The sequence below is a fragment of the Ornithorhynchus anatinus genome, chromosome 13 (genome assembly GCF_004115215.2).
Source record: "Ornithorhynchus anatinus isolate Pmale09 chromosome 13, mOrnAna1.pri.v4, whole genome shotgun sequence".
Lineage (NCBI taxonomy): Eukaryota > Metazoa > Chordata > Mammalia > Monotremata > Ornithorhynchidae > Ornithorhynchus > Ornithorhynchus anatinus.
In genome coordinates this window covers 7,750,221-7,764,877 of record NC_041740.1, presented here as the reverse complement: position 1 = coordinate 7,764,877, position 14,657 = coordinate 7,750,221, and positions in this window count along the sequence as shown.

The window sequence follows — 14,657 nt, the reverse complement described above, 5'->3', positions numbered from 1 at the left end:
ACTCATTAGTCCAAGTCCTTGCCAGAGCACCATGACAAAAGACACCACCAGAAGATGGACGATACTAATGCTTTGATTACTAGGAATGGTTCAGTGCTCAGCACACAGAAAGCACTCAATAAATGCCATTGTTCGATTAAAAGAGGTAAGAGAAACCTGTGTTGTTCACCTCCCTCGATGCTGACCTAAAATAGGCAGTGTGACCTAGTAGAAAGACCAGAGGACTGGAGTTAGAAGACCTGGGCTCTAATCCCCACTGGACCACTGATCCTGTTGGGTGAGTTTAGGCAAGTTATTTAAATCTCTCAGTCCCAGTTTCCTTATTTATAAAATGACATCAAATACCTGCTCTTTTTTTATGGCATTTGTTAAATATTTACTATGTTTCAAATACTCTTCTAAGCACTGGAGTAGGTATAGCTCAATTAGGTCCGACACAATAATCCCTGTCCTGCATAGGGCTCACCGTCTAAGTAGGAGGGAGACCAGGTATTGAATCCCCATTTTACAGTTGACTCTGAGGCACAGAGAAGTCAAGTGACTTGCCCAAGGTCACCCAGCAAGCAATTGGCAGAGCTGGGATTAGAAGCCAGGTCCTCAGACTCTGAGGCCCGTGCTCTTTCCGTTAGGCCTCGCTGCTTCCTTCCTGCCTCTTAGTTGTGAGCCACGGTGGGACAGGGTAGTGTCTAATCTGATTATCTTGTTATTTACCCCAGCATGTAACCCAGTGCTTGGCACGTAGAGGTTTAATAAATACTATGATTATTACTGTTATTTTTATTTCCTCAGAAATAAATCCACTGTCTTCGTGAGAATTGCTAAGACATGTCACTTTCCATTCTTCCTCTTGACCATATTTGATTGCCTTGAATGTGGGTATGTTCACAGTGGATATCAAGGCCAGAGGACACCCCAGAATAAATAGCTTTCTCCAGAAGTAGGATTCGTAATGTTAGCAAAAGCAACCCTATAGTCTATTTGATTTTGCATATTCTAGATGCTATGTGTCACTTGCATCTGGGGTAATTAGTTCCTGTAAATTAACTTTGTTTTATTTTCCCATCGGATGCTCCTAATTCTAAATATTCAGCTGGCAGCAAGATCCAAACAGAATTTGCCCGAATTCTATGCGTTTATCAGGGAGAAATGCGCAAAAGTAATTTTCTGTTAAAATTTATGTCTTTCAAATCTGTTTCGATTACATTCTGTTAATCTCTTAATAAAATGTCCCTGGAGAGCCAAATTACATGCCTTCAACCATATGTATGTTAACTACAAGCAAATGAACAATTTTTCCCTTGGGAAGTTGAAATAAGCCTCTTGAACATCATTGCATCCTTTCTCCCCAAAAAAATTCCATTCACTTTTGATGATGGAGTCTGATAGTAAAGAAAGTGTAGGGTGCTTTCTCTCACTCTGTTTAGCAGCCATGATTGTATTCTAGCCCTTTTATGAGGGAGATCATTTCCACCAGAGGTACATCAACTCAACATTGACTGAACAAACAGCATGCTTCCATAATGGGGAAAATGCGTAGCGCCGGAAAAAAACCAGCTTCTCCGGGACGTGGGTTACAATGAGCACTTCTTTTTAGGTATGTTTAGAACTTGGAATGAATGGAGGAAGAGGGAGAGGAAGATAGAGAAAGAGGGGGAGGTGAAATTGGGGGGTTGGTCTCTCCCCTACCCCTTGGTCCAATCCCTGCCCTTGCCTTTGCCTTGTGATAACGGCTAGCGCAGATTGCCTCAAACTACAGCAGAAGAGAGGTGACTTTCCTTGCCCAGAGGGAGTGGGAAGAATTGGATCCTAAGAGGTCAGCTTGCACATCATAGACGGCCTGGCCAGCACATCGATGCAGCAAAACACTCCACATATAGTCGAGGGCTGGTCTGGAAATTGTCTGGCAGTTCTATCGGCCGTACCCCACAGTGGGATCTCGTCGGCAGAGTCATCTTTGAATGTAAAAGATCACTCCGTATACTTGACGTTAAACTATTTTCTAGTGAGATGAGGTATTTCCTCATCTGTCCAGAGATGAGAATCTGGAACTCAAGAACTGCAACAACAATCTGCACTTCAGGTTCTTTGGCCCCAGCTTTTTTACTATGTTAGCAAAGGGTACTTTAAGGTGTTCTACTGCTTTCCCTTATTACACTACCCCAGTGGACAAAACTAAACTTATATTTTGATTGGCTGCTGGCACAAGCAATCTTTCTCCGTAAATGGTTAAGCTAGGAGAGTGGAAACCTCATTACCAATAAATCCAATCCCTACTCACATTAAATGCATAGTTTAAGTAAAACAACTACTCTCCTGAAAGCATTGGAGTATATTTACTCGAGGGATACTACCTATTACCAGGAAACAATAGTATCTTCGTTCTATTGTATTCTCCCAAACACTTCAAGAGCTTGAATCTCCAGCTTGGTCCTGAAGAAATTGGAGATGGGAGCATTTAGCAAAGAGTAATTAAGTATTCTGGATTCATCTTCCCCTGAGACCCTCCAGTCAAAGCTGAACAATATGTTTCATATTACATCCCAGGATGGAAATCAAAACAATGAACTCAGGTCTTGCCAGGCTACGGGATCACTGTATGAATTCAGAATTACGAGCCATAAGACAGCACCACTACGCATCTGAACCTGAGAAGCCGTCAGCCAGGCAGCAGTGTTGTAGAGTGACCCGTCCCCAAGATGTCACTACTTTGTTCAAGATTTTTAAATAATTTCTGTTTCTGCATTAGATTGTGAGTTCCTTAGTTCAGTGAACTTGTCTTGCCTCTGTTGTACTTTCTCAAGTGCTTAGAGACACTCAGTTAATATCCCTTGCGGATTGACGGATGTGAATGGAATGTTGACCAGAGTTTATCAATTGAATTTATTGAGTGCTTACTCTGTGCAGAGCACTGTACTAAGCAGTTGGAAGAGTACAATAGAGTAAAGATACTGCAAAGCAAGCACGTATCAGAATAAAATTCTCCCCTCCCACGAACACGCACACACACACACAAACACTAAGAGCTTTTCAATCTTCATCCTGGAACAGGACTCAAGCCTCTAAGACATTATTTGCTCTACGATAGATGCACGAACTTCATTATAACAAGGTTAGATTCCTTGGCATTTTATCAGTAGAAATGGGTGGAAATTGAAGTCATTTGTCTTCTCAAGTTTGGAACAAGTGCTTAGATATTAATAACATGATTAAAATGGAAGCAATTTACATTTTAAAAACTGGAACAAGTGCTTAGAAGAAACTTCATAACCCAGAAAACATATGGCAGGAGAAGGGGAGAAAATAGGATTTTGAACCACAGAAGCCTAGCCACATTTGATCCTGAAGTGTATCCATCAAAATTTTCCAGAAGCCTTTTCCCAGCTGTGTGAAATGATCAGAAGAGCTACAGGTTGAATTGGCAAGGAATTGGCAAATGCCTTCATGGACAGGGCAACCCTTTCCCAGGCAATTTTTGGGTCAACTTTTTTGCTGGTCAAATCCCGGTATAAAGGAGTCTCTCCCCTCCACCACGACCCCTTTATTAGGCCATCCTGGGCCTTCTCTCTGGACCAGCTCTATGCTAGTCAGGCAGAGAGGGAGCTACTTCTGGGTGGATCCTCCCCTCCCCGACACTGCCGGGGGCTCCCCCGAATCAGGCCAGCAGCGGTTACAGTGACATGAGAGGACAGGAGAGGACAGAGTAACAGAGGACTGCCAGAAAGGCCACGGGGGATCTCCAGGGACCGAGATCTACGATAGCTTCACCTTCCATCCAAGAATTAGAGCAACGCTACCTTGCTAAAACAAAGCAATAATAACAATAATATTTGTTAAGCTCTTACTATGAGCCAAACACCGTGCTAAGTGCTGGAGTAGAACCAGGATAATAAGATCAGACATAGTCCCTGTACTACAGGGGGCTCACATTCTACGGGGGAGAGGGAACAGGAAGTTAAGTCCCATTTGACAGAGGAAACGGAGGCCCAGAGAAGTTAAGTCACATAACAGGCGTGTGGCAGAGTCAGGATTAGAACCCAGACCCCCTGACTCCCAGGCCCGTGGTCTTTCCACTAGAATAACCTGCCTCTCAAAGGAGCTTAGCTCTAATGAAATGATACTTGGAAGTGCTTTGAAAGAGGAAAGAACTAAGCTAAGGGGAAGGGAAGGCAGAGGAGAAACTGCTGGGCTGAAAAAAAAGGAGAAGCCAAAAGAGGACATGGCGATTATAGAAAACGGACGGACCGGTAGATTCAGCACCATCCTGGGGCACGGAAAACTGCTAGCCAGGGACGCTGGGCTTCAGGAAGTCGCAGGGAAGCCCAGGGCACAGGGTGGGCTCCCACAGCATAGGAGTTGTGTGCCTGAGCTGGTCGAAGGGAAGGATCCAGTGACCTAAGGGGATTCTCAATTGCATGATTGCTTAGGAAAGCATTTAAATGTCACGTCCAAGTCGGGCAATCATGAAAATGAACCTGTGCTTAGGTGCCTAATGGAAATCAGGCAGTGAGCCTAAAAGCCATTTAATTAGCCTTGCCTTTTCTTTCACCTTCTGCTAGGAGAAGGAGCTGGTGGAAGACCTCGGAACAAGTTTGGTGGCAGGAAGACAAGTCTGTGCTCTCTCCACCCAGAGCAGTAGGAAGAAGTGGGGGTGAGAGGAGACGTGGATATTATGGCAGAGCAAGAGGACCAGGGGCAGGTTTCACAGGCCTGAAGAGCACTGCTACCTTTTTGCAAAGCTCCAGTAATATGCTATCACTACCTGAGTTGAAAGAAACTCTGACTCCAGAAGAAGATTTATTCTGTTTATTACATTCTCATTTTTGGAGAATAACCCCAGTGACAATTCCCCTCCCCAAACAATAATTGAGTCCATGGAGGGGCTTAAAAAAACTTCACTGAGGCTAATCTCGTGAACTTGAATGGAATCAATATTGGAAAAGAAATACATCTAATACCCTGAAAAACTCCCAGGAAAGTTTATTTCCTAAGAATGAGCCAATGATGAATAATTTAATATCTGGCAAACATGAGGACTGTATGTGACCATTCTATCATATTGTAATCTCTCGACGGGAGGGACCACAACTACTATTTTCACCGTACTCTTCCGAGTCCTTAGTTTTACCGGAGAGCACGCAGTAGCCATGTCACTATCCCTTTTGAACGAAGAGTTCTCTTATGCAATACAAACACTGTACCCAGCTTTTTCCACGGTCCCATCCTCAGTTTCCCAAACTGCTTTACTTCTGCTTACCTCCAAGAGAACGGATATGATTAGTTTGCTAATGTCAATGCTCTGAAGATGAAAAGAAGTTCCTATGGGACAAGGCATATTCTTTCTTTTCCCCTTTCCTCCTTCCTCCCCCGTAGGCTTGTTATGGGCAGGGAACATGCCTGCTAATTCATTCATTCATTCAATCGTGTTTATTGAGCGCTTACTGTGTGCAGACCACTGTACTAAGCGCTTGGAATGTACAATTTGGCAACAGATAGAGACAATCCCTGCCCCAACAACAGGCTAATTCTGCTGTATTGTACTCTCCCAAGTGCTTAATACTGTACTCTGTCCAAAGGTAAGCTCTCGGTAAATACGATTAATGATTGATAGAATTACTACTAATACCCCAGCACTTTACACAGTGCTTGGCGCAGTGAGTACTTAACAAAAACCATAATTATTATTATGCTTCCCAGAATATATCTTGTGTTAATTTGTCCCAGCCCACTTTCCTTTAGATGAGGTTTTCTTAGAATTAAGAGGTTATAGATGATTTTAAGGCTGGTGAACTTCAGCCAGTAAAGTATTGGTTTGGCCGGCACTTTTTACCTTCAACTGTCTTTAGGAATCTAAGGAAAAGCTCCTTAGGAAGAAAATGTCTACCAGTCAGTTGCTCATCAAAGATTCTGTAGCAGCCTTGAAATCAGCCCAACTCTCTCACTTCCACTTTGTGTTCAGTTTCTGTTGGACACCAATGTTAATAAGAAATGTGAAGGAGCCCTAAAGCCCTTTCAGACCATTCGTTTCCTCAGGCTTTAATTTCAAAGATTTCCTCAGCCTCACCTGACTCTGGTGGGATGCCGAGGATTCAAGAAGCAATAACGTTTGAGGTCAAGGGGTTTGAATTGATTCTCTGGCTTACCAGAGAAATGAGCTCTCCTCGTTTGGGAGATGCATAATCAAAGACGAATTGAAGTCGATTTTCCAGTTAGAGTTTGTCTTCACTGGTGGAAGAAAATCAGCCATAAGGACAGTGGCTTAGGTTCCCTAGGCCTTCTCCCCTTCTCTACGTTTAACTCCCCCAGAGGAGAGGTTCTGATGACAGTGAGTAAATAGCCCGCGTATGGGTAAGCTCCCTGGATTAAAATACCTTGTTCCTATATCGACCAGCAGGCAACCTTAGCCACAGTTTGCTCTTTTTCTTCGTGACAAACCCTACCACTCCTCTCCTCTAGGCAATGATGCAATTGTGTCACTTATTAATTTATTAATGACCTAAGCCCTGGAGTAGATACAAGATTTTGAGATTGGATACAGTCCCTGTCCTCCAGAGGGAAAGGTGAAGAAATTCAGACCCAGAGGAGATTAAGAGACTTGTCGAAGTTCCAACATTGGGCCAAGGTAAAGCTGTGGCTTGAACTCAGGTCTCTTGACTCTCAGTCCTTTAAAGATCTGATAAGATCTAAAGATATGAAAGATCTGAAGCATGGCGGGGTGGGAGAGGAAAATGGGACATACCTAAGATTCTACTTCATTAAGCTTCTTGTGGGCAAGGGAACATGACTACCAACCCCATTATATTGTACTCTACTAAACAGTTAATACAGTGTTCTGCATACGGTAAGCATTGAATAAATACCACTGATTGACTGATGGATTGGATTCCTTCGTTGTATTGCCCCAGCCCAAGGCAAAGTGATTCTTAGATGTCATCAAAGGTGCATTGCAAATGGGATGGAATCGAGCAATGAATCAGTGATATTTATTACTTATTATTTACTTGTTAGTACTTACTGTTTTCTACGTGCATGGGAGAGTACGAAGCAACAGGATTAGCACATATATTCTTTGCCCATAACGAGCTCACAGCCTAGAGGGGGACACGGATATTAATATGAATAAATGAGTAAGAATCAAATATCTGTTGGCCCAGGCCATGGAACACTGGTCGTTTGGCTCAGGCACTGGGTTGGCTTGAGCTCCAGTCAACCACACCAAGCGGTCTCGGCTCTATTCTGCTTGGTCAGTGATGCACCAGCCTGTTTGGGGGCTTGTGAAGCTTAATTAATATAGGCCGGTTAAGCCTTAAAGTGGACAAACTGGGAGGGGAGGGCAGAGAGGGAAGGAAGATTCACACATTGCAAATAAAAACAATTAATCTTGTTGATTTGGGAATTGTGGCACTGAATGATTCCATGCGCAGTTAATCTACACTATAAATCGGCTCAGAGAGGATAGCTCCCACACATTTGGACACCTTCAGACTGCAAAAAGTCTACTCTCAATCTGGAAAGGGGCTGGGATTCACTGTAAAATTGGAGCTGAAGGTTATGGGATAAGGGATGGGTTAAGGAGAAGCAGCGTGGCTTAATGAATACAGCAAGGGATGGGGAGTCAGAAGGACCTGGGTTCTAATTAGGCTCCCTGCTGTGTGACCCTGGGCAAGTCACTTCTCTGGGCCTCAGTTAGCTCATCAACACTGTAATAACTGTTTGGGAGAGTACAATATAATGGGGTTGGTAGTCATGTTCCCTTGCCCACAAGAAATGGGAATGTGAGCCCCAGGTGAGATGTGGACTGTGTCCAACCTGATTAGCTTGTATCTACCCCATGATTAGTACAGTGCCTGGCACGTAGTAAGCTCTTAACAGATACCATTAAAGAAAAAAAAAAAGCAGCCTGCCTCTAAGAGTACCTTCGTCCAGTTGGTCAGTTTTTTACATTGGCTAACCTGCAGCCCAGATTTTCCCTTTTTTTGATCTATAAAACCAAGAAGAAGAATGGAGTGGAGAAAAGACCATTTGGCTGAAGCCTTGGTTTTAATTTCAATTCTTTCCCTACAGATTTCCCATGAGGCCTTGGTTATGAATGTAATTGCTCTAGGCTTCTCATCTAGAAAATGGGTAGAACACCCCAACGAGTGTGAAGCATGAAGGTTAATACCTCATGGAAATGTTAATATCTAAACAGAAGCACACAGACCACCCAAAAATCCACAGGGATCCTTAAAAGGTATCTCTTTCCCCTCTTCTAGCCCTCCTTAAATCTCCTCCCTCTTTTGATTTGGAAATAGACATGGATTATTACCACTTGGCCTCAAGACAAGCAGAAAACTGGGTTTTCCAATGTGAAGGAAGAAAATCAAAAAATATAAAGACAGATGATTGCTAGATCTGACTGCAGGCTTCTATGAGAATGGAAGTTCTCTCAGAATTTTTTTTAAGCGGGCAGAATACATTGAGAACCTTCACATTCAATAAATGGTTATGATTTAGAGAAACAGCATAGTCTAGTAGAAAGAGCATGAACCTGGGAGTCAGAGGTCCTGGGTGCTAATTAATCCCTACTCGGCCACTTGACTGCCATGGGACCTTGGGCAAGTCACTTCTCTGTGCCTCAGTTTACTCATATGTAAGATGGAGGTTAAATACCTGTTGTCTCTCCTACTTAGACTGTGAGCCCAATGAGGGACAAGGACTGTGTCCATCCTAATGATCTTCTATCTACCCTAGTGTTTAGTATAGTGCTTGATACATAATACGTGCTTAATAAGTATAATGAATTTATTACTCAGCCTGACATGTGTCTCCCATATTTTCAGACATACACTTGCCTTCCTTTTGAAAGAAAAATAATGACACTTTTTCTTGCCTATGAATCCTTACTGTTAGAATAATTTCCTTTCCATCTATTCAACTGTAGACTGTACGTCCACTGTGGGCAGGGAACGTGTCCACCAACTCTATCGTATCGTACCCTTCCGGGCACTTAGTACAGTGCTCTGCCCAAAGTAGGCACTCAATAAATAGAACTGACGGATCGATTGAGGTGGCCGGTTATTCAGAGTTCGGGTCAAGGTTGTAGCTTTTGATATTTCCCTATGAAATCACGCTTTCCAAAGGGATAAGGAAGAAATCCATCTAAGGGCCCATTCTCTTCCTTTGCTTCCCAGCCCCGTCCTTGTCTTTATTGGATTTCCCTGCAGTGATATATGCATAACTACTCAGTCACCATCCATGTTAACGTTACTTGCTCTTTTTCCCTTTCCCCCCGGCCTCCTCCCCCAATCCCATCCACGGCTGTTAACATCTTTTATCACCTTTCTGCATTCTCTTCTAATTCACTGTCATAGAATATAAAATGAGCCAAATGATCATTACTGATGTTCTTTGAATATTACTGGACTTTCCATCCAGAGGGCTTTCATTCCCAATCTCATCCTGTGCTTTCCTCAGTTCATCCTCTGGGCTTCCTAACGCTCACTGCCTCTAGTTGGCCTTGAAGCCTAGAGATATTCTAATCCAAGCTCCTATCTTTACCTTTAGAGTCCAGTGCAGACTGGACCATTTTGGTAAGGATCAGGGAAGCGGCGTGGCCAAGTGAAAAGAGTACTGGTCTGGCAGCCAGAGGACCAGGGTACTAACACTGACTCTGCCTCTTGCCTGCTGTGTGACCTTGGGCAAGTTACCTAATTTCTTTGGGCCTCAGTTACTCGACTGTAAAATGGGGATTAGATCTTCCTCCCTCCAATTTAGACTATGAGCCCTGTGAGAGACAGGGACTGGGTCCAACGTCGTTATCTGGTACCTAATCCCAGTGCTTAGTACAGTGCCCGGCACTTAATAAGTGGTCAACAAATATCGCAAAAAACAAAACAAAAAAATCAGAGCACAGATCCGGGAGTCAGAGGATCTAGGTTCTAATCCTGGCTCTTCCACTTGTCCGCTGTGACTTTGGGCAAGTCACTTCTCTGCGCCTCAGTTATCTCCTCTGTAAAAAGTGGAGATTAAGACTGATCCCACGTGGGACATGGACTCTATCCAACCTAATTAACTTGTATCTATCCCAGATCTTAGTACAACACCTGACACATAGGTACAAGATAACCAGCTTAGACACAATCCCCGTCTCATGTAGGGCTCAAATCTAAGTAGGATCTTGTACAGTGTACTTAGTACAAGTGCTCAGTATGGTGTGCTGCCATACAAAAGAGAGATCGAATGATTGACTGAGGCTTCATTCATCCCCCCGGCCAAGACAGAATGAACTCAGAGGTTACCGAGGACCAAGGAGAGTTTGAGGATATTTCCCAGGGGTTGAAACTCATGGGGCTGGAGGCTGGGTATTCTCTTGAAAGACCCGGCAGAGTATGAGCTAGTTGGAATTCAGAACACCATATAATGCCGATCTGTTTTAATGAGACTTAATGATGAACAATTTGAACAGGCTGTACTAAGAAAGAAAATGCTGAATTTTTATTTTTACTGTCCCAATATTGGTAATTTACCACAACCCCCTCCAATAAAGCATCAATTTGCCTCTTCCACAGAGGATGATGTCCTCAGAAGATTTTCTCTTTGTTTTTTCCACCTCTATCCTAATTCTACTTTCACTGTCTGCTATTCTTTCCCTTCAACTCTATTTGATGCTTCTTTCTCCAACTCTCTGTGAATAATTCTGTGTCCAGTGCTGACACCAATTCCTTTCAGAAGCACCATGAAACCTGGACTAGTATTTGATGACCAACGCTCTGGCATCATGCTGTGATCTCACAGATAACGTTGACCTGGTGCAAGATCGTATATCGTAAATATCTTTTCACTGCCTGCTTACCCCTCTTGCTTTGTTTCCTTTCTGAGCAGTCGTCCCTATGCACACTTGAATATTTTTCTTTTATTGTTGTATCTGCCACTGAATGCATTGCCAGATGGCTTGCAGAGCCTCTGAGAATACACTAATTTATCTCTGTACACTTTGCATTCCTTACTGAGTCCCTTTTTGAGTATCTCCCTCCCATTTGATTTCTTCCACCTCATTCTGCTGTCGACCCTAATTTTCTGGCTGCAGTTATGGTTCTTGATTCCTCCCATATTTCATCGGGTGTTCTACTTACACCCATTCCATGTTTTGGGGGCTAATACCAGGTTAATTCAAGAATGGTTTAATGTCTTGTAATCCAACTTCCCGGACAGCAGCCCCCTACGGAGTCCACACCACATCATTCCATTTATAATTTCCACTCTGCTCGGGATTATTCAACAGACCCACGCTGGCAACTTTCCCAGGGCCTAAATGACTTAAAATGATGTGATAAATAGTTTTGCAAATAAGTTCAAAAATGTTTCAGCCCACAAATAATTCCTATACTACCCTGCTCTCCCCATTTTTTACTGCTTGCTCTAAGAAAATAATTCCTGGCCTTGGGTGAGTGACCATTTGCAATACGGTCAGACTCGGGGAATAAAATAGCGCTTGTTTTTCCGGGTAAACCCGGGTTCCCTCTTCACTCACTTTATAAAGTCTCTCAGCTGGATGTTCTCAGGGTACCAGTGGAGGCCGACAGTGCAGTGACCACCCGTCAGAGAAAAAAGCCTAGTGAGCAGGCCACAGGACAAGAGGCTGTGTAGGGTCAGGAACTTAGTGAATCAGCCAGACCTGACCTGAGAAAGGAGAAAAAAAAGTGTGAGAGAACTACTTCCTTTCCTCAGAATGGGTAATTCAGCAGAAGAAAGGGCTATGTTCTTTATTTAGCATCCAGAGCAAAACTTCAAGAGTATTTGTTGGGACAAATGATAAAGGCAGCATCGGAAGTAAGAAGGAATGGTCAAGAGCAGATCACCTGTTCTAGTTTGAAATCTTCCAGAGAGGACACTGAAAGTGGAGTAGGGGGAAAGAAGGAAAATAGGAGGAGGGAGGGTGAAGGAGAGAGAGGGAAGAGAGATGGGAAATAAGGAGTGAGGAGGGAGAAGGAGTGTAGGGAGAAAAAAGGGATTGGGAGGAGAAAAGAAAATAGTAATACTGTTCATCGAGTGTTTACTGTATGATCAGAAGTAAAGAAAAGGAAAAGGGAGAAAGGAGAGGAGGGAGATGAAAGATGAGAGGAAGAGAAGGGGAGAGAGTAAAAGATCTCTCTTGATTTCTCTATTTCCCTCTCTTCTGTTCCTTATTCCCTTCCCTTCTCCTTCTTCTGGTCACCTTGCACCGTTCAGGGGCTTCACTTGAAAAATGGGGCGGGGAAGTGGGGATGAGAGCGGACATCTGGCCAAAGTGGCCAAACCCGATGGCCCATGGAAGCTTGCAGCTATGGCCCAGGGCACAGAGAGAAGGCAGAGAGGAGGAGGAGAAGGTGGAGGAGGAGAAGGTGGAGGAGGAGGGAGATAGGTTGCTTACTGCTAGCAGACCCGCCTGCTACTACAGGTGACTTGCTCCCTCCCCGGCCCAAGATGGGAAGAGGCAACATGGCTCAAATCCCAGGGCTGGAGTCGCTGCCTCCTTTGCTTTGTCAGGGAAGACAGAATTCCCTCCCCGGGACTTCTGGGAAATGGAGTAGTTCATTTTCTGTTAACAGGAATTCTCCTGCTGCCACAGAACTGTGGCGGACCCCGGCATTTATGGGCATTTAAATATTTTTATGTGCTTTCCAGACACAACTGATCCCAAGTTACTTTTATTGATTCAGTCGTATTTATCGAGCCCTTACAGTGTGCTGAGCGTCGTACTAAGCCCTTGCACTGCGCTTTTATTTACTGTCTGTGGATTTACGGGTAGTTGGCAACCCTGATTGAGCATTAGCTGCGCTCTTAGGCCTTTCCCTTTGGTTAGGTATCTTCCACAGTTCAGCCACTTTGGGAATCCATTTTCGGTCCTTTTGACTCCGTGCCCTCTCCACTAGGCCACGTTAATGTTCAACAAGTAAAGAGAACCCAGCAGGTTCACCCTTGGGTGGGAGGCAGGAATCAGGGTGGAGTTGGGCCTTCCAGCTGTGAAAATGTTCATTTTTTCTTGAGGACAAGCTATGCCAATGCTTTCCCTGCCTCGAGGGGAGGCATCACCCCCTCATCTCTATTATTGACTGCACAGAAATTTCATTCATTCATTCATTCCATAGTATTTATTGAGCGCTTACTATGTGCACAGCACAGAGAGCGCTAAGCGCTTGGAATGTACAATTCGGCGACAGATAGAGACCATCCCTGCCCAATGATGGGCTCACAGTCTAAATGGGGGAGACGGGCAGCAAAGCAAAACAGAACAAAACAAAGCAAGACAACATCATCAAGATAAATAGAATCGAGGAGCTATATACCTCAACGACAAAATAAAATTTGCAGGCAGATATAATAATCATGATAATAATGATAGTAAAGTGCTTACTACCTGCCTATATATATATGTATACATATATACACACACACGGTATATAGCTATAATTCTATTTATTTATATGGTTGCTATTGATGCCTGTCTCCCCCCCTCTTCTAGACTGTGAGCCCGTTGTGGGCAGGGGTGGTCTCTCCTTGTTGCTGAATTGTGCTTTCCAAGGGCTTAGCACAGTGCTCCTTGATTCTATTTAGTCTTGATTCTATTTAGTTGCCATTGTTTTTACGAGATGTTCTTCCCCTTGACGCTGTTTAGTGCCATTGTTCTTGTCTGTCCGTCTCCCCCGATTAGACTGTAAGCCCGTCAAACGGCAGGGACTGTCTCTATCTGTTGCCGACTTGTTCATTCCAAGCGCTTAGTACAGTGCTCTGCACATAGTAAGCGCTCAATAAATACTATTGAATGAATGAATGCTCCGCACCCGCTAAGCGCTCAATAAATACGCGGGCGGCGCAGCGATCGGCAGGGGGCGCTCGCGCGCGCGCGCTAGCGGAGCACGTGCTGGGCGGGGGGCGCGCGGGCGGAGCACCGTGGGGCCGGGGGCGCGCGGACGGGCCGGGGGCGCGCATGCGCGGGCGGAGCAGGTGCTGGGCGGGGGCGCGCGGGCGGAGCGCCAGGGGGCTGGGGGCGCGCAGCCCCGTGGGGCCGGGGGCGCGCGCTAGGAGGAAACACGTGCCGGGCGGGGGCGCGCGTTGGGAGGAAGCACGTGCGGGGCGGGGGCGCGCGGGCGGGGGTCCGGGGGCGGGGCCGCAGAGCCTTGGCGGGAGCGGGAGCGGGAGCGCGGGCGGGAGCGGGAGCGGGGGCGCGCGCGGGCCCGGGCGGGGCGAGGGGCGGGGCGAGGGGCGGGGCGAGGGGCGAGTGCGGGGCGAGGGGCGGGCGGCGCCGGTCGCTGTCCGGGGTGTTGAAACCCGCCAGCTCCTCTGCGGGCCGCCGGGACACCCAGCCAGCCAGCCAGCCAGCCACCCACCCAGCCAGCCAGCCACCGAGAGACAGAGCCGAGCCGCAGACGGAGCCGGAGCGACAGCGGAGCAGCCCGCCCGCCGCCCCTCTCCGCGCTCCGCGCTCCCCGCCGTCCGCCGGAGCCCCGGGCCTCCTCCCGTGCCCTCCCGTCCCCTCTGCTCCCGTGGTGCCGGCGGGGGCGGGGGCGGGGGCGGCATGGACTGAGCGCCGGAGGCGTGCGGAGCGGGCCGCCTGCGATGGGCCGGACATGATGGGGGCTCGGCCGCCGCCGCCGCCGCCGCCGCCGCTGCCGCCGCTGCTGCTGCTGCTGCTGCTGCTG